At 46.9% G+C, this 23124-nt stretch overlaps 1 long non-coding RNA gene across 1 annotated transcript in view; it reads left to right on the top strand.

The window, feature by feature from the left end:
• The window catches only part of LOC119158235, a 52788-nt gene extending 30678 nt beyond the window's left edge, over positions 1 to 22110 (top strand). The window contains exon 3 of the long non-coding RNA XR_005107810.1: positions 21762 to 22110. This is a non-coding gene — a long non-coding RNA (uncharacterized LOC119158235). The remainder of the gene's footprint in view (positions 1 to 21761) is intronic.
• Positions 22111 to 23124: the final 1014 nt, after the last annotated feature.

Genomic DNA, 23124 nt, shown 5'->3' on the forward strand with positions numbered 1-23124 from the left:
AGGCCTGGAATACAAGTTGTTCCCAGACACATGCCCAAGACATTGATGTTTAATGACAGCATCGTTCAGGGCAGTGTGAAAGGAGGAAATTCTGCCGCATACTCGGTAGGAAATGAGAAATCACCCTCAAGTGTGTGACATTGCAGGGCTGAATAAAAATGGGAGTTTAACAGAAGATTAAATCTGCAGAAGCTAAGATTTAAATCCATCAAACTTTACAACACCTGGTCAATTCAGATGCTGTGTATCTTTCCTTTAAAAGAATACTCTCAAGGCACCATGATTTGGATAGAGGTTGTTACTGGACCATGAGGTGGAAGTATTCCTGCCTGGCTTCAAGCATAGGTTTTGCAATTGTAGGAATAAATGGAGTTGAACACTAGCTGAACTCACCAAAGGGCATTTTAAAACCAAGAAAGGAGTGAAAATGAAACATTAAACAAACAGAAGGACGAATAGTGATAATGCCAATGAAGCAGGAACAGCCACACCATGAGTGATAGGTGCTCCCTTGAGAGAGAGAGAGAGAGGAAAAAAAAAAAAAAAAAAAAAAGAAAAACAAAACCCAAACACAACCAAACCCCCACACATTTAAAGTAAGTATGCAGGTCATCCAGCTCCAGAAATTTCTCCACAACAAAAGTTAATGGTAGCATACCAGGAGGGGAGCAGCAGCACAGAGCCAGGTCTCCCATAAGTTAAGGGAACCCTCTTAGAAAGCCTCCTTCAAAGGATCAGGTTTTGGATGCAGATGTAAGAAGCTGGCTGTGGAACAGCCCCAGGGGTTGCTTGGCTTTGATGCAGAGTGGCAAAAGAAATGCAGATGAGTTTGCTAAACACAAAGCTGTCGCATCTAAGGGCTTTTATTAATTAGCCTATGACTCAGTGGCTGCTGTGAAATAAATAAATAAAGCCTGTTTAGTGCTGCCTCTTGATGTTGCTTTTTCCTCCCATAGTTTCTGGAAATACTTGCTCGCGAGAAGAGCTGTGCAGTCTCTTGACGATTTTGTCTCTCGGTTGTGTTTTCCTGTAGCTACTAAAGCTGAGGGGGGTTACGAGTCCTGGATGTCATGGTGAATCTTGCTCTCTCTTAGGAGGTCCCTCCAAGACCCTTGAATATGTGAGGGTTTTTCAGCTTCTTGAATGGGTGTGCTCCATCATCCCTGTGAACAGGGTAGTGTGGTGGTAGAGCTGGTGCCAGCAAGGTGGCGTTGGGAAGAGCGGAGGAAAGAAGCCTGCAGTGGTTTATGTGGGATGTACTGTGGTCTCAGGGAGCCTGGCTGGGTTCTTGCTCCACTGTCTCAGAGCTTACCTGGACCACAGGATGCCTGCCTCCTCCTTCCCATGCCCCAGCTGGAGCTCAGTGTGCTTCATCTTTTTCTTACTGAGGTTCCAGTTTCAGATGGGAGAACCTTTATGAGCTAACCATCCAACCAGGGAAATGCACGTACCTTTGCAACTCAAAAATTACTCCCCTTCTGTAGAGTTAACTGTGAGATAGAGCAACTTCTTTCTCTTTGGGTAGGGTTAGAATTTGGAGACTGCTTAGAGAAGGGCAGAGCTGTGTGGGGAAAAGGGTCATATCTTCAGCAGGGGTAAATCAGTGCAGCTCTGGAATCAGGGAGCCCGTGTTGATTTATGCCTGCTGAGAAACAAGGCATAACTTCTTCCAATGCATGAATGCGCTGTTTGTAATCGGCAAATAAACCCCCATTTAAATAAAAGCCTAGTTCCTACAAAGAAAGAATGCATGACGCATGGAAAACTTGGGTTTTAAGTCCTAATCTCCGTTATTCAGAAAGCATAAAAATTCGGTTGCGCGTGATGTATATCATTTAGTAAAAAAATTTTTACTGACAGTGCAGTTTGGTCTTGGGGGCGGTAGTATTGGAACAAGAGGCAATGGGAGCCCTGAGAGAAAAAAAAAAATATGAAGAAGAGATAGAAAGTAGACAGCCATCCCTTCCTTAAGGCTGTGGGGCTGCTTCATCCCTCGTGGATGGTGCGTAGGGCATAGACACTGCCCCACAGGCAGCTGCACTTTCTCTTTTCACCCCAAGTGGCATAGCCTGGGCCTTTGGGATTTAAAAGCTTTGGGGCTGAACGTTCGAGGAAACCCTGTGCGATGGGTTTGTGGTGCAGGTGGTGCAGATACTGGTGTTATTTTCGTTACAGAGGACTCTGTGCCACTGTCCGCGTGGGTGTGGGCACCAGGGATGCGGCGCTGGCTGTGCTGTGGGGGGGGGGGGGGGGGGGGGCACACGAGAAGCCACCAGACACAGGTCGTGGCTCAGATGGAGAGGAGGAGGGAGCCCCGGCTCTTCCAAAGGCTGAAGAGGTGTAACGGCCATAAAACCCCTCATTGCATATTTAAAGCTGCAGCTTTGGGGCAGGTTTTGAAGGGTGAATCCCCTGCATTGTATTGCAAGCATGCGTACGTGGTTTGTGATTAAGGCTCTCTGTATCTCTGCATATGCATATTTATTATTATTTATTATTTATATGCCACTGGGAATGTACATGGCACTTCAGAGACATATAAAACAAGCTGTTACCTCCTGTGAATTGCTTCCAATCTAAGTGCTTTGTAAGGCTCTTTAACCAACTAATTTGGAAATCCAGCTTTTTAGTGCCACTTTTTAATGACAGACACACTGATCCAATAGAAATCGTTCGTTTTCCCATTGAAATTCTGCGATGGCTGCCACAAACTGGCAGCGAGCGGGTTTCAGGATGAAGTATTCCACTGGAGCCTTCATTATAGGAAAAGTCTTTCTCTTTCTCTGTCCTTTTTTTCTATTTTATGACATGATTAATTTATATTACCAAAGACCTTGAAAGCCGCAAACAGAGATGGATTCCTGTTGTGCAACGTACCGAACGCGCGCAGGGCCAAGACGGCTGCAGTACCGAGCAATGGAGGATTTATATGCATTTCTGTTCCTGCTGGACTGAGTCACCGAGATGACCCTGTCTGTCTAGGTCCAACTTTATCAGGCTTTGGCTGAAATATGAACAAGAGATCAGCCATTTGCAGATTAAGTGGTGAAACACCTACGCAGGGCATGTGTCAGGATGGCTCTATCAGGGGACTTAAAGCCATAAGATTCCCAGAGGACCAGCGCTGCCCATGCAGTGTAAATTACAGAAGCCGCCAGCCAGCCAGCTCGGAGGCACCTCAAACAGCTGTAGCTGCAAACCCCGTTTTTACATCCTTAAAGTTCTGGCTGGAGGTCTGAGAGGGGCTGCAAAGTGGTGGATGCAGCCCCTGGTCCAGCTGGAAGTTCTTACAGACCCTGGGCAAAGCAGCAGGGGCGTGAGGAGGCACAGGGCTCTGGGGAATCCGGAGCGAGCAGAGGAACGGTCCCTCCAGCGTGCAGATGCTGCCGGAGACAGGGAGAGCTGCCGACGCATCTCCCAGGAGCGTTTCGGGGGATGCTTCGGAAGCAGCATAGCAGAGAAAGCTCAAGGAGATTATACAGCCCCAGCGCTGGAAGAGAAGGATTTTGCACTGCATTTAGCAAAGTGCTGGCAATTCCTATTTTGAGACACGCAAAACAAGTAGGGGATGCCAAGCAGATCGGCAGCCAGAGCATCTGATTAAACAGCGTGTGATTGCCACTCCTTTCCCTGGCTTTACATCAGGCTCACGCCAGTGATGTCAGTGCATTTACCCCTTGTTTATAGCAGCCCTGGAGAGAGGGGAAAAAACAAGCAAGCTGGTTTCAATAAATCAGCCCAGCCTCATTAGCTCCCATCAACTTGCTCTAACATGTCCAGTGAGTATTTGGCTTAGAAGGAAGGTAGCATTCACAATACACAGGGCAGGATTTGGCAGCGAGGATTTTTGGGAGATAACAAGTCAAAGCCCTGTTCCCACAGAATAAACCCTGTCATAAACGCTGGCCTGTTATTACTGTCAGTTACTGATTAATGCTGTGATTGCTGAGGCCATTTGCTCTGGCTCCCCGAGTATGGTCCACTTGCAGACTATTGCAATGGCAACTGCCTCAGCTGCTGAGATGCTTTTAAATTAACTCTTTTTCAGAAAAATATTTGCACCGATTTTCCAGTTCTTTCAGTGGGGCAGGGGGAGAAGCATCCCTACAGCCCAGAGAGAGATGGACTTAACATTGAGAGAAATTGAATAATTTAAGAGGGGCAACGTTATGTTTAAAACAGAGGTCATCTTTTAACGAAGTGCTCAGCCTGCCGCCTTCGAGCAGCAAGGTTTCTGTAAACACTGTCTGTCCTTCTGTGTGTTGGTGCCTGCCTGCCACTCCTTTCCAAGGCATGGAAGGGAAGGCAGTCCGGTGAGAGCTGACATTACTGGGTCCTAAAGAAATTGCACTTGAAGCAGGCATGAATGTTCCTCTCTCTTTATTTTTTATTTTTTTAGCTGATGGATGAAGAAATCCATCTGATTCTGAAAGCTGGAGGAAAAGAAAACCCAACTTTATGGGGTATCGGGCTTAAATCCAGTAGCTGTTTATAAATAATTCCTCCAAATCTTCTCTAGCTCTCGGCTTCAAGGAGATATTTAACCCTAGGCTGCCCGTGCTGCTGCTGAGGCATCCACCCCGCTGCACGGGAAGCCGGTTCCAGAGCTGTGCCCGTGGACACCAGGGATGCGATGGGGATGGAGGAGCCAGGAGGGCAGCTGCTGCAAAGGCACAGATCCAAGGAGTCTTTGCAGGAAGCTGGAAGTGTTTGAGAGGAGCCACGGCAGCGTGGAGAGGGGTCTCTGAGGTGATGGAGAGGAGGATGCAGGGTTGCAGTGTGTATTTTAGAGGTGTGTTGCTCCACAGTGAGGGTGTGGGAGAGGAAGGGCTGGCTCTCCTGGTGCCAGTTCTGCCCATCACCGAAGGCAGCAGCTGGTGAATGGGCAAGAGGCAACGATGAGGGTCTGTGTCTCTTTTCTTAGAGTCTGAGCTTGTCATCCTGATTTAGCCCCGTAGAAAGCCCCTGGTGGGACACATGATGTGGCTTTGTCTCACAGGTTCTGTGACTCAGGGTGTCCTAGGAATAGAAATTAGCACCGGGCTCTCTCACATCCTGCAGTTGTCTGACATATGCCTCAGAAATACCGGGGTATTTTTTTTTACCAGCGGTGGGGTGCTGCCATTCCCAGAGAGCCACAAGGCAAAGCCTGGGAGCCCTGGGTCCTGCAAGGCCCAGGAGTCACAGGTTTCCTTGGAAGGGCTGTTCCCCCAGAGGTCTCAACGATAGACTTCTTTCCTTTTGGCTGCAGAGCATCCAGCAGGGATGCTGCTGCTCCATCGGGGTGATGCCTGATGCCATGGTGATGGGCAGCAGTGTGAGCCCAGGTGCATTCAGTCAACATTAAGCCCTGAGAAGGGTCAGCTCGCTGCTGCAAGGTCTGCGGTGTGACTCGTCTGATGCATGCAGACACGCAGGCATATCCAGGTGCTTTAAGAGGAGGTGGGATTGCCTGCATTCTGTCACTGGGGAGGGGTGCAGGGAGCAGCTCGTACTTGGGATTGTTGCCTTTTTCTGTCCTCTGATACCCCCTGGCTGAGGCATATCTTTGCCCTGTCTGGGTTGAGGTGAGAGGTCCCCAGCAATCGGGAGGGAGGACAGCATCTCTTGGGATATGGTCCAGTACACTCTCCTCGTTTACCACCCCTCCAAGCAGCCATCTCGGGAATCCAGCTGGCAGCACAACAGTTGGCTGCAGAAGCGAGTTTTAATGGGGCCAAATAAGAGCTAATTGTGTCTCTGCTACAAAGCACAGGAGGCTCCGGTGGAAAGGTCAGGCTGTTAAAGGCTGCGGCGCGCCGGGTAGGTAGGAGCTATTTTCAGTCAGACACAGAGATTCCAGCACATCTCTTGCTGCTGCCTTGTTTCTATAGCAATACTGGGGCCAGGCTGTGCCGGGACTTGGGCAGCAAATGGAAATATAACCCCGTACAAATAAGAGCATCACTGCTCTGGATGCTCCAGACACTACCTGTCCTGGGGTATGGGAAGGGCTTGGGAAGCCGCTGCATGCTCCATGCGAAATGCTTGATGCAGAGAGCTGTACTGAATAAAGAAAAATTCTTCATTCACCTACCTGCCACGTTACAGAAAAAATGCTACAGGATGAATAGGAGAGGAAGGGAAATCAGGAAGGGTCCCAGAATGGAAATAAAGATGGTAACTAGAAATAATACAATTCCTGCTAATGGGTTTCTTAAAGATACTGACGACTTGGAGACTAAGGAATTAATTCTCTAAATAATTTTATAGGATGGTCTAAATGGCCCATAGAAAAGCTGCTATAATATCCCCAGGAAACGTCTTTGTTTTCTCATCCCTGCTCTCCTCTCCTCCCCGATCCCTTTTCTTTTTTTTTTTTTTTTTTTTTTTTGGTTTGTTTTCTGGCATGACTCAGCAGCTGCATAATATGTTAGCATCCAAGCATCGTTTGGGAAAATTTAAAAGAAATCAGGAAAGTTGACATTTCCTTAGATATGCACAGACCAAAAAGTCTGTTCTGTTACTGCAGAAAATGCAAACTGTGCTGGGTGCTGGGCGCTTCCATCAGCAGAGTCGGTCTCTGCTCCTAAATGAACACAGCATGCAATTAGGAAAATCAAGCAAGGCTGCGTGGAAAGAGGCACTGCTATCTCTGCTTTTCTGTCTGAGGAACTGCCATGTAGAGGGTTAAAGCATGCGACAGGAATGCCTGAGGGCATAGACCCCATCTCCAAAGCAGCAGGGCCCCCCAGTTTAATGGGTGTCCCACAGCAGTCACCCTCCTGCAAGCCGCGCTCCCTGTGCTCCGTGCGTTTCATTAGGATGGCCGCGTTCCCTTCCGAAAGCAAACTGGTGTCTGAGCTAGCGGTCACAGTTAGTGACTCCCTGGCATTAGCTGCTCCAGGTAGGGATTCAGTGAAATCCCCAGGGTTTACTCAAAAGTCAGACGGAGAATTTATTTATAGGTTTTTGGTGGGTTGGTTTTTCTTTTCCCTGCTCCTGACAGTGATTTCCCTTCAGTACGGGAACTGGCATAGTTTTACCAACCTGATACTGCTGCAGTCTCTGTTCTCACATGGCTTTCCTATCACCTCTCTCCACTCCCTCCTCCCCCTCCTGTCATGAGCTGTCACATTATGTTTTGTCACTTCTCAGCAGTCCAACCTTCAAGCCCCAACATACCCGCACACCTAAGGACCTTAGGAATCAAAAAGTAATTTATCTAAAGATCTGAATTAGATGAACATTCACCACCAGACTGATGACTCCGGTTTCACACCGGTATGCTCCTAGCCTTGTGGCTACAGAGAAAGTCCTCAAGAAATCCTGAGCAGTGACGTTTGCTCTGCTTTAGGCTGGTGGTGCTGGTCCCAGACCAGCCCCAGGCGGTGTTTCCAGCTCCTGCCACCTCAGCTGCTGCCGCTGGTCCCTGGGGTCAGAAAGCCACGGCAACAGTGGCCTTCGCTGCTGATGCTGGTTAATTACGTGCCCCCTGTTCCATCCCTGAGGCTTGAAGTAAATATTTTTCCATGCCTAGCAAAGCTAAACATAGCATTATGCTCCATTCCCAGCTGATTCCCATTTTAATTTCCCCTTCAGCACTGCTTTTCTGTTTCATTCGCTTGTAAACACCAGGCACTTTAGATGATGGTATAGGGGAGGTTCGCTGATGTTGGAAGAACCTTTTTTCTTTCTGGCTTCATTTCCCAGGGGATCACAAGCAGAGCTCCAAGGCAAGCTCTGGACAAGCTGATTAATATGAGCAACAGAGGAAGATGCTGGTGAGATCTAGTGTGCATGACATATGTGGAAGAAAAAAGTCTGTTGAATAGTTCCCTTGCCTGCTTGTGCCTTGTACCAAATGCTACCCATCAGATGTCTAGCAATACATTCAAGTTCCACCTATGTGAGAATAGCAAACATTCATGGGGCAACACTGCAGCAGCTTCTCTTTCTCACCCCTCTTAAAATCCTCCAGGCATGACATTTGACAGCTTTTATCGTTCTCCAGGGTTTAGATGCCAGCATTTCTCCTTACCAGACTGTCTTCTCAGGAATGCGTCTCTTCTTTGCTTGGTACATTGTGCAGTCAAAGTAACAGACCTACCAGCTCTTTGAACGCCTAATTGTAAAACCGTTAAGAATGCGAGGCGATCAGCTCAGTTGATTTTACAGCATGATCGAGGCAAAAGATATCTTGTTTTTCATCAGAAAGCACATAGAGACCTTCTGCACAAATCCAAGCTCTTCAGCAAGACTCATCCCACCCTAACGGATCTGCACCTAAGCTGCTTAGCAAGGTTCCCTCTGCAGCCAACAGAAAGAAATAGACACTGAGGAATGTTTTCAGCCTAATTTAGATGCTTTCAGATTAGATGATGCATCTTAGAGACAACTGCTTCTCCCAACTGAGAATAGAGTCCAGACAGGTGTAGATGGGCACATCTGCAGTGTGAGCGTCCACACAGGAACAGCTCAGTCCCATCTCCTTGCCACTACCCTGGCGTTGCAGCCCTTTGTCAGAAAGGTTCAGTTTTTTGTAGCAACTCCAAGTGGTTTCAGCGTATTTATGGGCTGTGGTGATTTTGCTGCCTGTTGCAGGTATTTTTTGACCATCACCACCCTCTATCCAGGAACTGCCATTGAATTTTAGTTTCTTAAAAGAAGAAAACAAGAGAAGAAGCGCATGAAGTGAGCTCTTGAAAAACGTCATTCTGTCCAGCGCTGTGCTAAATCTCGATGTTCTGAAACAGCATGACAAAATAAAGACTAAAGCAAGAACTTGAAGACGGCCTGATGGAGTGCCTCTCTGCTGCTGGGATGCATCAAACTGGGAGAGCGCACCAAGCCCTCCGGACCGATGTTTTGCAGAACGCTGGAGAGACTGCAGTGCTTTGGGGAAATGCCCTCGCGCACGCACATGGAATAACACGGCACAGGCTTTTGAGCTTTGTTCCTGCCTCAGTCCTTGCGCTTCTTTTCAAACCAGGATCGACATCTACCCATTTCCAACCTGCAGCCAGCTGGGAGCATCATCTGCCAGGGCGCTGCTCCGCTGGGATGCGGTTCCGCTGCCTCACCGAGCATGGCACAGCTGCACGTCTGTCCAGACACTTCCCTGTTGTAGATCTTGGGGGTTTTATTTAGGTCCATTGTCATTATTGCCACCATTTCTGAATCATTCTTTTCTTCACCTATTTGAGAAGATAACTCAGCTCTCAGTCCAAGTTGGCTCTTGCATCCTGGCCTGAATTCCCATTAATCCTTTCTCCATGTCATTTATGCTCAACCTTGGCCCTCAGATTCCCTAATAACACATTGCCAAAGTTAATAGAATAAGTATTTTCTTTTTCCTCTTTTCTTTTATTTTCTGCTAAGTGCCATGGAGTGTCTAGTTGGTCTTTTTCCTAATGCATATACAAAGTGCAGTCATCATTAGGAGATAATTCAATTAGATAAGATCAGCTATCAGAGCTAATAAACCGATACAAAAATGAGCTTGCGCCAGCCATCAGCAAAGGCAGATGAGGAGGTCGCTTCTACCCTGTTAATTAGTTTAAGCAAATGTGCATCTGTGCGTCCCTGGTGTGAAATCAATGCCGGGCAGCCCCCCTGTGAGCCAGGTGTCCCTCTGCCAGCCCCACGGGACCACCCAGAGCTGCCCAGCCACTCACCAGATGTAGCTGTGTCTGCCCCCTGGTCCAGCCCATCGTTCAGCCTCGCCTGGGCTGCTCCTCCACCCCACATGGCTGCCTTTGTTCTCCTTGAAAGCAGGGTTTATTTATGGCGGGTGTTAAAGCAATATTGAAACCCTGCAGGGGCTCATCTCCAGCTCGAGGAGAGCAGTTCTATGGAAAGGGAGAGAGAGAAATTTCCATCTGCCAGTCGCGGATACTGTCAGAAAAGGCAGGAACGAGTGCTGCTGTTTAAACCATTTGCAAAGCCATGCCTTCTGGGGTTTGGTTTTGCAAAATAAAACCCAGGGCTGGGTCAGCTTCAAGGCACCAGCGAGCAGCACAGAAGTGACAGGATGGTAAAGAAGCGTTTATGCTTTTGACCTGCATTTACACTTTAACATCTCTGTCTCACTCTACATAAATTCATCTGACTAGGCTTCAGTAGCAGTGTCTGAAATAGAAAGTAGGAAATTCTCCAGAAATACGCGATGGCCTGATGGAGAGACGAGAACAGAAGGCACGGCTGCAGTGCTCGACTCTCCCCAGAACAAGGTGCAAGTGGGTAATGTGGAGCACTGCTAATGTTGATACAAACGCACCCCCAGGATCCCAGGCAAAGGTGAAAGCACCTCTTGGGAGAACGTGGCGGTGGGGGACGTGGAGGAGGTGAAGGGGCCGTGGAGGTGCTGCTCAGCTGTGGGATGTCCTGACTGCCCTCCCCCTCTCCAGAGCTGCACGGGCTTGAGGGAGAGAAGACCCCTTCCTTCTGCAAAATTACCTACCTGCATGTCCTGCTTTAATTTATCTGTCGACACCATGAAGATCTGAATAGCCTTCCTTTATGACTATTATGAATCATTAACCCCTTATAAACTCACCTGAAGAGTATTGGTTATGATGCACTGGTGAGGCCACATCTGGAGTCACGCTGTGCCCAGTTCTGGGTCCCCAGTACAAAAAATTATATGGACTTACTGGAGCGAGGGACCACAAAGATGGTGAAGGGACGGGAGCATGTGTGAGGAGAGGCTGAGACTGCAGCCCAGGGAAGAGGAGACTGAGGGGATGCTAATGAACACGGATAAATACCTTCTGGGAAGGAAATGGGAAGGAAGCCAGGCTTTCCTTAGCCTGTGACAGGACAGGAGGCAAAGGGCACAAAGTGGAACACAGGGAATTCTGTCTGAACATTAAAAAACCTGGGTGAGGCTGGCAATTGAACCCTGGAAGAGGTTGCTCAGAGAGGCTGTGGAGTCTCCATCCCTGGTATTCAAAGCCCAGCTAGATACAGTCCTGGGCTACCTGCTTCATCTGGCCCTGAAAGAGCAGGGTTTGCAGTAGGTGATCTCCAGGTGTCCCTTCAAGCCCTTCTCAGGTTCTGTATGCAAAGCCAGGGCTCTGATGCTTTAACAGCCAAGATTTAGAAGTGCAGCAAAACAAAAATCCCAAACTAGGAACAGCTTACGGCCTCTCAAGTCCTTCAGCAGCACATGTAAAGTAGATATGTATTGACAGCTTGTAAATGTCACAAAAAATTGCCACAACTTCAGCTTCTGTCTTTTTTCCTCACACTCCCTCTTACTGTTTTTGTTGAAAATGTCATTCAGAAGACGTATCTTGTCACAAATTCCTCTCCTACTTCTTTGAACAGGAAAGGCATAGAGAAATCCAAAATAAAGTCCCCAAACCTATTTCTTTTCCCTAGTGCTGTCCACTCAGTGACATCTTTGAGTCAAAACAGGTAACCCAAAGCAGGATGGAGGTGCTGACAATTGTGCAATTTCCTTGATTTTCCGATGAATATCCCTCATAAGCCAAAGCCTCCACGGACATGTCTAGGTGCCAAGTGTTTCCCTGGTCCTTACACTATGACATATTCTTTAGTTGTGTTTGTCCTTTGTCTTAAATAATTTTAATGAATCAATTCCTTGTCATCGAGTTCATACAACATCCGTCAAGAACTGTAAAGTACAAAGATGCCATATCTGGATGTCTTTAAGCCACAGCTCGCTGGGAGAAATGGGGCAATCTCTACTTTCTCACCCTATTCCTGTGTTCTTCCTTCAGCATCTGCACCCACAGTACTTCTCCCTCCATACAAGAGTGTCTTGTCTAAGCACAGGCCAGATCTGGGAGCAGAGGATTTTCTGAGGGTAATGCCAGGCACTTTGCTGGGGGCTGAGCATCAGCAGGTGCAGAGAGCAGCTTCGGTATTATCTTGTTGTGGCTGAGCCGCTGCAGCACCCCTGCTGTGACTCCAGATGGCTGCTGTTGTGATGCTGCTCCTGCTGAACAACTGCAGGGATGGAGAAGATGAGTGTGCAGAGCTGGTGCTGGCAAAGGGCCACCTTTGGCGAAGATCTGGTCCCCACTCCACCACCCGGAGTGCCACCACGCAGAGGGACGATGACTGCAAGAGCTGGTAGGAAGGCTCTTCCTCACAAAGCATCCTGTCTTTATTGTTGTTCACTAAATGTGGACATTTCTTCCAGCCTTAGCTTCACACCAACACCCACACCATACTGTTTGCACACACTTGGTCAAAATATTTCAGAATTTCTAAAGAATATTCAAACCTCAGCAGCGCTGGATAACGAGGACACCTGCACTGCAGACCTCCCTCCCCATTTGCACAGGATGGAAGGGAAACGGGCAGTGAAATAGAATTTTCCAGAACAACCAGTGAAAAGAAACCCAAAAATAGTTCCTCTGGAAAAATAACTTGTTTTAGGCATTTGGGCACTTGTTTTTGATCACAAAGCAGCATTTAGCCTGGAACAAAATTATTCTAAAATGGACGGTCCATGCAGGGGCATGTCTGGCGCTTTGCTGACACAGTTTCTCCAAAGAGTTTCTTCTTGTCACTAAAACTCAGTCTTTGCTTGCTTGACACTTCTTCTTTACCTGAATACTTATCACCTCCTCCTTCCTCTTGGCTCTACCAAAGCCACCGTGTCTGTCTGCGTCAGGAGCAAACGCTGTGACTGAACTAGGCTGAGCTGCTTCCTAGCCTTGGGTCCCCGAGGAGACGGTTTTCATGACGTGGGCTTTGTCTGTGAGAGACCTGAGGGCTTCGAGATTCTCACTCCTCGCTTATTTACATCCCTCCTCAACCCGTGGACCTGCCTGCCTGCAGAAAGGAGTGACTGAGTGGCAACTGGTGTAGGATGGGTTTTAACTGGGATTGCCCAAGCCCAGCCTCCTTCCAGCGGCTCCCTCCAGTGGCTTGCTCCAGAAGCTGTTTCCCTGTAAAAACCTGGTGTTTGGGAACCTCAGTGTATAATTACTTGATAAACTTCTCTATAGAAACGTGCTGTTGGTTTCCTTCGTGTACCCAGGTCACAGGATGGAGAGGCAAGCAGCTTAGCGTTCACTTGGCAGAGTGGAATAGGCTGGACAAAGTGATGTTGGGAGCTGACACATGACATTTGCACAGAACTAAAACAAGGAGTGGTACAATCCAAGAGCAGATCTGCTCCTTTACATCCTCCACATCACCAGTAAGAGCTACTGGGAGAGAGGGAGTGACACGGATGCTTGAAGAAGAGGCAAGAAGTGGAAGAAAAGTAGGTAGCGGCTGGGAAATGAAAAATCTGCCAGCCTCTGATATAACCAGGCACAGGGCAATCCTGCCACGGCTGCATCAGCAAGGACGTGAGAGAAACATCAGCCCTAGGGAGGTTCTTTGTCAGCAGTGAGGTGGGAAGAGCAGGTCAGCCCAAAGCCGAGGGAGGCAGCATCCTTTGCTCCTGCACTACCCTGAGGGATGCAGACTCCAACCCCCTTTTCCTCCCGCTGGCAAAGATTTGGGCCGTATGTAGCTCATGCTGCTCAACACCAGTGCAGATCCCAGAGCGTTCCACTCCTTCGGCTTCAAGACAGAGCAAACAGCACCGGTTGTGCCCTAGACACCTACTCTTAACTGGGAGCCTTGCCTTTCCAAGGTGCAGCTCTCTGCCAGGAAAAAAATCCTCTTTTTTTTTTGTGCCAAAAATAGTTCCCCATGGAGAAAGAACTTGTTTTAGGTATTTGGGCACTTGTTTCTGATCACAAAGCAGCATTTAGCCTGGAACATCCATGCAGGGGCATGTCTGGCACTTTGCTGACACAGTTTCTCCAAAGAGTTTCTTCTTGATATGGCATCTTTGTACTTTACGGTTCTTGATGGATGTTGTATGAACTCCATGACAAGGAACTGACTCATTAAAATCATTTAAGGCAAAGGACAAACACAACTAAAAAAGAAAAAAAAAAAAAAACAAAAAAAAAGATCTGAGCTCAGAGCAGCAGCAGTAAGCTGAGTTGTTAAATTGAGCCTCTGTTGGCTGCAATATGGAGGGGAAAGTGTTGCAAGACAGCAGAATTCAGAATTTCTCACAAAAAGGCCAGTGCCTCCCAGCTCAGGGGGAAATATTAACGAGCAGCCTGTCGCCTGGAAGCTCAGAGCGACAGCCAGAAGAGGTGCAAGTAGCCAGCATCAATCCACCTGACTTTCTTCGTTAGCCTGGACTGAACTGCCTCAGAACAGGTGAAAGCTGAATCCAAAGGAAATGCAACACCCCTGGTTTGGCTCTACAAAATTTCCACCGTTTCACGGAGTGCAGCCTGACACAGTGCAGATGACTCCTCAGCTGGAAACCAGGGGCTGTTGCTCTAACATTTCAATCGGAAGAAGAATGCCCTTATCAACTTGGCTGTTCTTTAGTCACAGGCAGGGGAAACTGGCAATGTTGATTCATTTAGCTCAGGCACATTCGGGTCAAAATCAATCATGTCAAAAATACATCACCTGTATTCAATAAGTTTTTAAAAAAGGAAAGAGAGATATAGACTACAAGAATAAATCACAGCAGAATGGGGCTCGGTTTGAAGTGAACCTATCATTTGCTTTGAAAGGATAAACATGTTTGCTTTGAACATTTCCCCAATATTTAACAGGTGACTTGGCAAAGAGACTGGGCTTAGCTTTGAAATGGCCATCTCTCAAGGTCAAAGAAATGGGATTGAGGAACCAGGGCAGCAGCAGGAGGTCAGGATCAGTGCTCCCCCTTTTCCAGACATGTAGCTCCCTCCCAATGCTTCTCAAAGAGGCTTGAATGGCACCTTCCCTGTGGGCAAGGCTTGAAGCTGGAGAGGTTTCCTCTAACGCTGCATGGAGGTGGTTGGTTGCATAAAGACAGTAGTCCCTCTGGAATGCCACCAGCCTGGTCCCGCAGAGACCCAAGCCACCTGCTCTAGTGACAACTCCCAGTGTCAGCGAGTGTGTCCCACCACAAGGATCAGTTTTCAGGGCAAAACAGCTGCGGTGTGATTCACCTCTGCCTGTCTCCATTCCACAGCAGTCATGCTACCAGAAATTGAACCGAAGTGTAACTAGCTGAAAGCACATTCTTTTCCTTACAAAGCGATGGATGCAAAGCCATGGCCACAAAACATTGTGGCAGGCATGAAACAGTGAGTTATTGTAGTTACTCACAAAGGATAAATAAAAAGGATGCTCTGAGGTAGAAGTGTTTAAGTTAAAAATTAAGGGTGAGAACTGAGACAAGGATTGTACAAATAGTAACTGAGGAACCAAGTCCACCATGAAATAAGAGAGAAGCTGAGGAGCAGGACTTGTTCCTCCCAAGACCAGCTTCTGGATTTGCAGTCATTTGTGGCGGATCGCTGTATATTCAAGGGTACGGTCAAGACGGAGAGCAGGGCAAAGACTGGCAAGAACTGAAGCTGAAAAAGCAGTTTTCTTGGTGAGGAAAGGTAAATATCTCCTACGGTCCCATTCTGGATTTGCAGCCAGCTACTGGTTCCTGTCCTGTTGGCTTCCACGGAATAGTTCCAGATAAGAGGCTAGCACTATATGATGCTACAGCCTTTATTTTTAGGAGACTCAGATCTCTTCGCCACAGCATCAAGTGTAGATCCCAGGGCTCTCTGTTACCCAAAGCAGAGGATCCAAACCAAGTCTCTTACTTGGTCTGAGGAAACACACTCCTGTCTCAATCACAGAATATCGCTGGGTTTCCTAGTCCTGTAGCTCATCCAACTCAAACGTTTTAGTGGAAAATCCTCTCAAAGCGACCTTTACTTGGTTAGTTTTTTTATTGTTTGGAGACTTGGATGGGCCCAGCCTTCATTTGGAGAGCCATCAAAGTGCAAATTGCCGGCAGTTCAAGCATACCCATCATTTCTTACCAGGCACCAGTAAGAGCACAGTCCATGTCCCTGTCTTACGTGTGACCTCTAGTGAAATGACAGTAAGAGTAGCCCGTGGCGAAAGTTGTCTTTACCTCTGGTCTTCTCCTGTGTCACATCAGGAATTGATACACAGGTTTTATTCTATCCAGAATATTTGAAAGAAGGGTGCCTCAAAGAAAAGAGGAAACACTTCTTCCAGGAGTTAAATTTCCAAAGCAGCAACTCAGTGGGGATCTGTGCTCCAGCTCAGGCATGTGAGCCGAACTGTCAGGTAGAGCTTTCCACATGGATTCAATCAACAGGCTCTGGGAAGAAATATTTCCCACCTCAGCATTCCTGTAAGCTTAAGAAGAGCCAGGGAGCTGCAGTGAGAATACTCTAATGGTCTTAATTTCACAGATGGCCAAGTGAGCATTGCACCAGAAGAGAGTGCTTGTGTGACACAAGTGCTCTATTAGAACTTGCTCTTCTCTTTCCATTTAGTTCAATTGCAGGGAAAACTTTGGGATAACCAACATGGAATGACATGCAACTGCAAGAGGAAGGTACTGCCTTTATAACTTATGTTCCACTTAGGCTCCAGTTCCTACCTTATTTCTTTTGCCTCTTTCTGCCACATTTGTGGTTTTAACCGGTTCTTTCAATTCATCAATGAACAATGAATCATGAAGGCTGAGTCAGCCTGGACCTCAGGCAGCTGATTTCAGGATCAGTCCAGAATCCAAGCGCTTGCACGAACTAACTCCACAGATTTCATATTTCCTGTGCAAGTAGCCTGAATTTAACCTGTCTGAGATCTCACCGGCCCTTAAGGCAGGTGGGGCTGGTTCTCTAGAGCAGATGCCATCCTGAGGGCAGGCATGAAGAAATACAGTGCTTACATTCACAGATAGCCCTTGCAAAGGGTTGTAACATCTGTGGGAAGTGTCCCCATTTCTGATTTGTAGTCAAGAATCGGTTCATTGCTTTGTTTTGCAGTAATTGCTCATGAATCAGATGATGGTTTTGGCAATAAGTGGATGAGCTGGCACAGACAATCCCTCTCAGGATAAAGAGGAGTTTTGTTGTATGCAAGTGGCTCCTGGGTTTCACTGAGCTAGCAAGTCATACTAGCAGAAGCAAATGGCCAAGTGATTCAAAATGCATTCTTTCCAAAGCCCGTCTGTAAAGCTGAGCTCAGGAAAGAGGAGAACAGGTGGTCATGACAGATGCTCAGTGGTTTTAAAAACATTTAGGTATGGAGGATGTACAAAGTACCACCACGATCCTACACTCGGGATATCTATGTTCAGATGCCCTAAATTCTGCCTTGATTTCTGTGTTTCCTCTGTCAGGAGCGTTACCCTCTCACTTTTGAACAGGGAATCAGAAGTGTTGAACAGGGAACCATTTAAACACAGGGATTTAGAACTCACACGTGCCATTAAAAATCCTCCTTCCCAGTAAAACATTCACAAAGGAAAGAGCTAAGGGGAAGAATACTGTAAAATTCCAGTTCGCTTTGAAACAGAGGAAAAATCAACTGCTACCCCAGACACCGAGATGCCCACGTACATTCTTCTTTTAGATTAAAGGAGAATTCACTGAAAGTTGTTCCAGACCCAAATAATCTCCTAAGAAGATAAACCTGAAAATCTTCTTGGCTACCCCAACGTGCAAACCAGGGCTGTGAATCACAGGGCTCACAGCTTCGTGCCACCTTTGTCCAGCACTGACTGAGGCTTCTCTCCATCCACAGAGTTGTCATGTGTGATAAAGTGACCAACATGAGCAAGGAGCTTAGCAGCCCAGCCAGCAGGACACAGCTGCAGATATTAGGGTGTCATTTCCAGACAGAGCAAAACCTGGAACTGATGAATGAGAAAATGTTATGAGTGGGGATGTTCATCCCTGAGAGGAGTTCACCCTAGATATTAAAAAGATACGTGTCGGTTGCTTTGGGCCGTGAAAGAGATATCCAGAAGATGCTCGAAAAATGGTACAGGATTTATAAAAGGGACAAAAAGATAGGTTGCCTTGTCAGAGCTCTCCACTAGGCCCAGAGAATGCAATCTGAATTAATATGCTGAATATATAGCAGTGAAGGCATTGACTCTGCAGACTTAGTGCAAAAAAGCCCCAGCAGCTGCGGGGAGCCAAGGCGTCTTTACGCCTCTTTCTGCCTGTGGGTTTCCCCCTCCATCTGTGGAGCAGGAAGGATTTGGATTGCAGGTCCCAGTGGGAATCCAGAAAGGCAGCCCTGTGGATTTTAGCAGGAAGCAGAAAGTTAAGGCAAACAGCAATATTCTTTAAGAAAGCTAACTGCAGTGGGGGCTGGCGCGTGGGAGGGAGCGGCAGAAGGAAGCCCAGGCTCTCCAGCTTTGGTAGCTGCTGGTGGTTCTCGTCCTTATCGAATGAGCCCTGACAGCGACTGGGGAAGGCAGCAAACACTGAACCAAATGGAGGTCCTGCACCTTCTCTCTCTCTTCATTAAGCTTCTACACTTGCAAATATCTGAACATCGTTCAGATGGTTCTCGTGGCTAATCGGCATCAGCCTGTAATTTATATTATATATATATATAATAAGGAAAGGACACACACCCAAATATTGCACAACTGCCAACCACATAGGCAAGGATCTTCAGCACTGCCGCTCTCTGGGGCTGATTCGGTGTTTCCATCGCTGCAGCTTTCTCCCCATCTCTTTTTCTAGCTCCCAGTCTGTGTGTCTTCTTCTTCTAGTCACCAGCCTCCTGTAATGAGGACATCAGGCAGGGCTCTTACCCGAACAAGTGGTCTTGCTGCAGAATCTTGCTTGTGATCAGTCCCTCAAACATCCTTCTGCCCCACATTTCAACAAAAGAGCAGCTGAGGCTCCTTCCCTCCCCAAATACCAGTCAGCATTAACATACCACAGACATAACCAGCTGCTGGCTGCCTGGCAGGAGATGTCACGTTGTGTCATCCGCTTTGGCAACGCTGGTTAGTGGCACTTTGGAATATTTTCAAGGCTCACTAGACCCCAGCTAATCTCCTGCTGCCTGCCTGGATCCCACCACACTCGCGGTGGACTTGACAAGCAGGCAGTGGGTGAGCGCAAAGCAGCACAGCATCATCATTCTACGTGGGGACCAGAGGTTTCTTTAACCAAGCACATCTACAGGCACCTACAGCATTCTGTGTCCCAAGAACCTAAACCTCCACCTAGAGAATCTTCTGAAATATTCTGGAGCTGCTAAAAAACATCTATATTGTCTTCTACCGTAGTTTAATAAATGCAGTGGATTCATCTAATGCATTTAATAATGTTTAATAATGCGTTTCATTATCTGACGCTAGTCATACCTTCAGATTAATGAAAGGATTTTAGAGAGTGAAAGATGTTCCAGAAAAGCTGGGAAGGGAAGGTGTCATCTTCAATCAGAGATGGAGGAACTGGGAGGAGTAAAAGCTGAAAACTTTTCTATCACCAGGGTGGCATTTTTGTGGCTGGTACTGTTGTTTACATCGCACCAGAGAGGATAACAGGTTCGAAGGTGCCTGATTTTTTCCAATAGTGCCTTTAACTCACTTCTAGCTACCATGCCGAGTGTAATTCACATTTGTCAAGGATGGGAATTAAGCATTTTGATGCTCTGTATTACACAAAACGATTGTGGAGAATTTGTTTCCCAGTAATAGTGCAGTTAGGCAAGGTTATCTAGGTTATTTACATCAACAGTCACTCTGAAAAAATCTTGAACCCCATGTTGGTCCATGGCAGACACAAAAAGTTCTAGCTCGTCTAGAACTACAGGTGGGGAAAAAAAGAACACACTAACAAGTCATTGCATGAAGGACAGGAGAGATGTCACCAGTGCCTAGCACCACTGTGCTGCCATTAGTTCATAGCTCTTCTAAACTCTTGAGGAATAGTAAAATTGTCACCTGGTGCTGTTTAAGTGCTAAGACCAGCTGGGAGAAAATAAACTGTGGTTTGCAGGAATCAGGATAACCCATTCATTTTGTGAGAACAGCCTTTGGAGAACAGTTTCTGTCAAGTATGTGATTCACCGGGGAAAAAGATTTTTAAGTGATGTGCCTACTAACAACAGACAGATAGTCCTTGGCACAGAGACGAGATGCAGAGAGCCTAAGCCAAAAACTGTATTTCAAGGTAAGGACAAAAAAAGCAATGACTGTTTATCATCCCATTAATTAGGGAAGGTGAATGTGACTGCTCTCCCTGTGCACTGCAAGATATAAGGCACCTGTGACATGGGTAAGAGGGTGTGGAGCGAAGGGAAGTCCAGGCAGGAGGTGGGAAGCATCTGAGTAAGATCCACTCAAGATCTGTGCAGCTTGAGATGACAAATATTTCCGAATCATGAGAGTCACAGGTGGTGGTTTGGGCTCATTTTCTGCTGTGGCTGTGCCAAGGAAAATGCATCTCTCCCCATCAAGTAACAGAACGGAGCCTCTGTAAAGATGGAAAACGGTGAGTAAAGAGAAAGGACCATGTCATTCTCGTTTCACTGCAATGAGAACAGCGGGTGCCCTTGTGCTTCTGAGTGAGAATCAGATGCTCAGTCCTCCCAGCGCCGGGGTTACAGGGCAGTGCTTCCAAATGCTGAACAGGAGCTCTGCGCAGGGCAAGCTGGCAGCAACAGGCGATGAAGGAGGCTCTGCTGGGCAAAAATGATTGGGAGCGAGGGACTGTGCCTTGCAGAGCATCGGTGGGACTGTGCATGTTGTGCAAACAGGGCACAGCACAAATCCGTCCAAGTAACCAGGCCCCCTGTCCCAGGGCAGGAGAGAAATAACTCTGTTCAGGATTTCACCATCATCATCATCAGCTGTTACAGAATTTGATATCTTTTCCTGCAGTCTTTCTCTAGCAACACAAAGCAGCTAACCCCAAACCTGCCATTCAATCCAAATAAACCTTGGTGTGATGGGACTCTGCTTTCCATATTTTTTCAAGTCTTCCCATGCATGGACTAACACAAACATCATGAGGCACAAATTACTACATTTTTGAGCTGTATTCAGGTGAAAAATGCATCTGTTGTGGGAGAGGTGACCATTTTAATCAGCAATTTGCATTGCTGAAGACAGCCCCAAGCTGTAGAAACAGAAGCATTTGTACAGGCGGTGGTAGCAAAACCCAGCAAGCTCCGTCAAAGGAATCAATTCATTTGCCTTAATCATGGTATCACCGGCAGATGGAATTGGTGCGGTGTTTGGAATAGCTGCCCTGCTGAAGGAATCTCTGGGTAGTCCCTTTTAATTGAAGTGGCATCATTACTGCAGATATGAAACAAAACAGATGGTCATAAAAGGTGACTTTAAAAGCATCATGTCAAGAAAAAAAGCCCTAGGTGATTTAAAATATGATCTCCATTGTGAAATCAAAGCTTCAATCCTGTCCTAAAAACTCCTGTTGCTGATAAAACCATACAAAAAAAACCTTGGTTTCCTTGTGATTTCCTAAAATCATGGAAGAAAAAGGGTGGGGGCAGTGGCTTCCATTTAATCTCAGAATTTATCATTGCCTTCAGGGAAAATATCATTATGACTTCTAGTCATAATAGATCATTTTTTTTCCTCCCCTCTTTTAAAAAGGAGTGGAAAATGCCAGCTTGCCACCAATTCAGGTGTTGTACCTCGTTCACTTTCCCAGAACGAAGCTCTATAAACTATTTGCCAGGTGCTACAGCAGTGACAGCATCAAAATCCTTAATGGCAATTTGATTCCCAATGAAAATTGAAGTTGTTCGTTATGTCAGCAAAGTTGTACGCGTGCACACAGAGCCCCAAGGAGTTGTTCTGTTACCTAAGGGTGAGCACAAGTAAAATACGGCTTCCCAGCTGCCGATCCAGCCAGGTCCAGACCATGTTCCTTCAGATCCCTCCTGATTTATGTATGAACAATTTTTTTCCATAGGTTTTCAGAGTGCTTTACTAACGCAGCTCGTCTCCCGGCCATGGACAAGGCTGACGCTCCTTCTTCCAGGCAGGATGCAGGTGGATGGATCGGTGTGAGGCGTGAGGGTACCTGAAGGTGTTGGGAAAACGCACGGTGCTGAGCCGCTGATGGTTCTTTTCCAGCATAACCTCCACTGATGCTGGCCATACAGAACAAAAGCTCGGTAATTTATTAAGCGATAGAACTTGTTGCCATACTAAAATAGAGCTTTTCCCCCTCTGAACCTGTATGATACAGAGGCATGTTTTGGATGGGGGTTTCACTGATTATTTGTGAGGAGTGAGGAGTGGGTTTGGTACCTTGAACAGAAAAAAAACCAAGGCAGAGAAACCTCTGGGGAAAGGTGTCTTTATTTTTTCAGTTTTCGTTTGTCCTTAATCCAAAATAAAATTTGACCATGAAATTTTTAGGAAGGGGTCCATGTTTTTCCTTTAAACATCTCTGAATGTCATCTGATGGATTTGTTTGGCCAGCCTGGCTGCAGTGCTCCGCCGCTTCCAGAATATTGTAGTTATAAATGCTCACGCGCCTCTGTAACTTCATCCATAATTTACAGAGCATGACGGAGAACAGAGTGGCTGAATGATGGGTTCAGTGCTTTGCTCCACAAATCTAAGAAAGAAACTGTACGTGAATGCAGGTACACCTCTTCAGAGAGAGCAGAAAGGGCATTTTGGAAAACACAGCTTCTGCATCAAAAAATGTCACGTTTTCAGGTTTTCCTCCTTGAAATTCATTACCTTTGTCAGTCAAGTGAAGAAATGTGGTCTTTTTAGCAGTAAGACACTGGGATGAAAATGAAAAAAAAAAAAATAATCCTATCAAATCCTACAAAGGAAAGCATATGGTCTTATCATACAGCAAAGTCCATGACTAATCAACGGAAAGATGGAACGTAGCGCAGGTTGGAACCCCAAGGAACATCTCAGCACAGCCGCACACAGGATTTCTGTGCATGTAGAGATATCTGATACCACGGAGTAAGGCAGCTTCTGCCCCTCACAGAAACAAAATCTCCCGTTATCCAGCTTCAAACCCCATAATCTTTCCAAAGGCATCACCTGAACACACCCACCCCCACACACCCCACCCCCACACCCCCCCCGCGACTTAGCTTAGGGAGCGAGGCTTCAAACAAGCTGAACTCATCTATTTACTATTGATAAGCTTCTTTTTTATACATGAAGGGTCTGAGGAAAAGAACAGAAACTATGTGGCTTAATTTGGCCATAAATTCAGTGCATTTTCCACAGCATGCGTTTATTAAAAGTAATTAGCAACACAGTAGTGGCTGTGAGGAGTGCTGATCCTGTTCTAGGGA

The sequence above is a fragment of the Falco rusticolus genome, chromosome 16 (genome assembly GCF_015220075.1).
Source record: "Falco rusticolus isolate bFalRus1 chromosome 16, bFalRus1.pri, whole genome shotgun sequence".
In the NCBI taxonomy this organism is placed as follows: Eukaryota; Metazoa; Chordata; class Aves; order Falconiformes; family Falconidae; genus Falco; species Falco rusticolus.